The sequence below is a fragment of the Mastomys coucha genome, unplaced genomic scaffold (genome assembly GCF_008632895.1).
Source record: "Mastomys coucha isolate ucsf_1 unplaced genomic scaffold, UCSF_Mcou_1 pScaffold21, whole genome shotgun sequence".
NCBI lineage: Eukaryota > Metazoa > Chordata > Mammalia > Rodentia > Muridae > Mastomys > Mastomys coucha.
Genome location: NW_022196904.1, coordinates 25,352,900 through 25,357,280, shown reverse-complemented (window position 1 = coordinate 25,357,280; position 4,381 = coordinate 25,352,900). Strand labels below are relative to the sequence as shown.

The 4,381-nt window shown below is 47.0% G+C and overlaps 1 long non-coding RNA gene across 1 annotated transcript; it reads right to left on the bottom strand.

Annotated features, from left to right (window-relative positions):
- Positions 1–507, bottom strand: LOC116100460. The gene is made up of 2 exons (XR_004122583.1): positions 319–507; positions 1–134 (listed from the first exon to the last, which is right to left on the bottom strand). It is a non-coding gene; the product is annotated as an uncharacterized LOC116100460 (long non-coding RNA).
- Between the last annotated feature and the right edge of the window lie 3,874 nt (positions 508–4,381).

Below are 4,381 nucleotides of genomic sequence, written 5' to 3'. Positions count from 1 at the left end.
CACTGCCCGGGAATCCTGTGTTTGCATGTTCCTCCCAAAAGAAGGCTCCGGAAGAGCGAAGACTGAATCTTGTTAGAGCCACAGTTCCTATACCATTGTCAGGCATCTTGTAGCTGGTGCTGCTGGGGCCTAATCTAGAGGGAAAAATCATACTTGATAAGGCTCTCACACAGAACTTAAAGCGTTGTTCACCATAATTCTATCGGGACTGCTAAGGATTTACCATTGGGAGCTTCGCATCAGAATTATGTACCATTTTATATTTGTTTTTAATGAGAGGGCTATACCACTGTAGCCCAAGCTTTAATAAGTACTCACTATGGAGCTCAGGCTGGCATCTAACACGCCTGCTTCAGCCTCCTAGTCCTGAAACCACGGGTGTAAAATGCCACGCCCTCCTGCCCCACGCGTCATTCCCGGAGAGCGCGTGTGCACAACCGTCCCTCAACTCGGGGCATGCGCACTGCAGAGTATTTCAACCATCCTAGACGTGCAAATGCAAGCGTTTAATCTCAGCGCCCACCCTTGCATCCGCACATGCGCACGTGCGCTCGCCCTGCCCCCTCCCTGAACGTGCCAGCCTACACGCAGCTTGCCTAGATGCTGCGCGTGCTCGCGGCTTTCACGTGCGTGGTCTCGCCCCCGCCACCACAGAATGTGCGTGCGCGTGCCTGGAACTCCACCCCCGCAGGAAAGCGCGCTCCCCGGCCTTCGCGGCCCAGTGACTCAGCATCTCAGGCAACCCGGCAGCATCGGAAGCTCCTCTGATGGCTGTTGGCGTGAGCTGCGGCTTTCCCGCCTCCCGCCGATGCATTGCACTTAGCCCTCCATGGCAGCCTACACTCCACGGTCACCCTTGTCGGGCAGGCTCTAATCGAGGCCTGATCTGGCCATATACCCTTGCCTCAGCTTCCTCCTCTTTAGGAAGGGGAAGTGCTGTCCTTTGCTACAGAGCCAGCATCACAAAATTCAAGGGCTGTGTGGAGGCAACGTTTAGGGAATTTCAACATTTCCTGGACTGTCTAAATTTGTCTCCACTGTCAAATCTTCCTATGATCCGGTGCGCGGGCTAGGTCATCTTGCTGAAGGCACTTGAGACTGAGTTGAGCAGGCTCTCATGCGCTTTCTGGGCCAGGTGCAATTAATGCAGATTGTGTTTAATATGTGACTGTGATCCCAAGAATGTTCTCCAGTTCAGGAACCTGTCACTCCTGACTAGATGGAGTCTTATGGTTTGCACTGTTTGGCATAAAATCCCCTGGCTGTTAAATTATTTGAGACAGGTCCTCATTATGTAGCCCTGGCTGTCCAGGAATTTGTAATGTAAACCAGGATGCTCTTGAACTCACAGAGTGCTGGGGTTAAAGGCTGCACCACCTTGTGCAGATAACCTTGTATCTATCAGGGTTAGATAGGTGAAACACCCCTAAGATCTTTAAGGAAACTTATGGGTGTACCCACATGTGGTAGTGCAAACCTACAACTCGAGCACTCTGGAAACCCTGGCTACGTCTTTTTGTTTTTCTTTTTGTTTTTTTAAAGTGGGATTTCTCTGTGTAGCCCTGGTCAAACTCAGAGATATCCCTGCATCTGCTTACCCAGTGCTGGGGTTAAAGGGGAGGGCAGACTGCTCAGTTGGGCTTCAGCTTTTAAAAAACAACTCAAAACATAATAAAAACCAAGGGAAACCTTACCTCTAGGGGTCATTCTCCTCTCCCTTAAAACTGAAGCTCAGAGCAGAGAAGATGGCTCAGGAAAGTCAGTGGGTCCTGAGTACTTTGATCTCTGATAATTCATGGGAACAGGAAGAGAGGCTGGAGGGAAAGCCTCACTGGCTGTCTTCAGAAGCACCCCTACCAAAGGGGGTCACAGCCACAGATTAAACACAATCTGTAGTGATTGAACCTGGCCCAGAAAGCGCATGAGAGCCTGCTCAATCCGTCTTAAGTGTTTGGACTAGAGGTGTGCACTACCACTGCCCTGCTTTTTAAGGTTCGACAGCCCCTCTCTTAATCATATATTTTATAAATTTTTCAGTCTGTGAACACTGCTGGGTCAGTCTGAGGACCCTTGGGTCAGGGATAACTAAGATTGGCATTCTTACTAGTTGAGGTTCAGGGTGAGAGTGAATTGTGTGTGTGTGTGTGTGTGTGTGTGTGTGTGTGTGTGTGTCTGTCTGTCTGTCTGTCTGTCTGTCTGCAATTTACATGGAGGCCAGAGGACAATCTTAAGCACTGTTCCTTAGGAATGCTGTCCCGTTTTATGTTTAGTTAGAATTATTTATTTGAAGGGAGTTTGCCATAGAGCACCTGTGCTCAAAGAACAATTTGTGGAGTTCATTCTTTTCTATTATGTGGATTTAAGGATTAGTTTTAGGTCATCAGCCTTGGCCCCAAATACCTTTGACTCATGAACTATTTTGTCAGCCCCACTTCCCCCTCCCCCCTCTTTTTTTGGCCTCTCTATACAGTCCCAGCTGTCCTGAAACTCACTCTTGTAGACAAGGTTGTCCCTGAACTCAAAGAGATCTGCCTGCCTCTGCCTCCAGAGTGCTTGGATTAGATGTGTGCGTTACCTGGGTGCTGGAGAGATCGCTCAGAGGTTAAGAGCACTGACTGCTCTTCCAAAGGTCCTGAGTTCAAATCCCAGCAACCACATGATGACTCATAACCATCTGTAATGAGACCTGATGCCCTCTTCTGGAGTGTCTGAAGACAGCTACAGTGTACTTACATATAATAAATGAATAAATAAATCTTTAAAACAAAAAAAAAAAAGTGTGCGCTACCGCTACCCTATTTTTTTAGGTTCTCCAGCCCCTCTTTTGATAATATATTTTATAAAATTTTCAGCTTCTTTTCTGAGTCAGGGTCTGTTGGTGAGACCTGGGAGCTCATTGCTGAAGCCAGGCTGGCCATTGAACCCTAGGATCCTCCTGTTTCTGCTTCTCTAGCACTGAGATTGCAAGAGGCCACCATGTGCAGGTTTTTACATAGGCCCTGGAGAGTGAAAGTGTCCTCGTGCTTCTGAGGCAAGTGCTTTACAAAACTCTTCTCAGCTCCCGTGTTTTGTTTTTCAGACATAATGGCTTCAGACTCCTATTGTTGCTGATACTGGCTTTGAACTCTCGATCTTCCTGCCTTTCCTCTCCACATGTTGGGATTATAGTGCCACCCCAGTGCCTGCCACCCGGTGCTAGATGTCCAGCACTGTTTTGAAAGCTTAGCAAGTACTAAAAATGTCACATATTTTCCCCAGTCCCCCACAAACACTTCACCTCACCTACTCTTCCTCATTAGAAGTCTTCCTTGATCCTAGGACTTGTGGATGAGAATCCCATTTTCTTTCTAGGAAGTTGGATCCTAAACTGCATATCTTGGACCTTTCTCTCCAGGCAATTATGGATCCCTCACTCATTGCATCCTCTATGTCCATCTCCTCCTGCCTTGACTGAAGCTCCCTACTTCCGCTGCTTTATTTCACTGAGCTTCTTTTTAACTCTGATCCTTTATATACAGTGTGTCAGATAAAGTCCCTGCTCCATGTGGACTCTTTCAGTGGCTCCTCATCCCTAAACAAAAATCAAAACTCTCACAATGATTTGCAAGCCACTGGGTGAATTCCCTTCTCTCTAAATGTCACCTCTATGATTTTCTTCCCCTAATCTGCCCTACTCCAGCTACATGTGCCTTCTGTTTGTGGGACCTCTATGAGTGCTCTTGTCTCAGATTTTGCAGTGGCTTTTCCCTTTGACAGAACACTTTCCTTCCAGGTAGCCAACTGGCTCATTTCTTCCCTTTCATGTTTTTACTCAAATATAATAAAGGGCGAATTTTTTTTCTTAACCATTTAGTTACTGGAAATGCGTATTTCCAACATGCCTTTAAAATATATACATTTTATTATGTGTGGGAGTACAATTTTTTATTAGTTATGTGTGTGGTGGGTACGTGCATGAGAATGCAAGTACCATTGATATTCAAAGGTATCTGCAGCGGGAGTTACAGGTAGTTATGAGTGCTGGGAACTCAATTCAGATCCTCTGCAAGAGAACTCTGTGTTCTTAACCACAGATTCATCTCTCGTGCCTCATCCAGTTTGCCTCTTCTTCGGGAGCACTTGCCAGCTCTGAAATCCCATAAATTCTATTTACTTATTTGGCTTACGCACCCACAACTTGCTTTAGTGTTATCTCTAACCAGGAAAGCCTTCCGTAGAGTTCTGCTGAATTGAATACATGAATGATTGAAAGAAGCAAGCGGCCCCGGCATGAGAAACTCCGCCTCTGCCCTTCAAATCACTTCCGGGCAGAAGCCAGCCAGGGAACTTAGCAACTGGCCACACTGGTGTTACAGAGAAGCCAGAAGAGGCCCCCAGATCT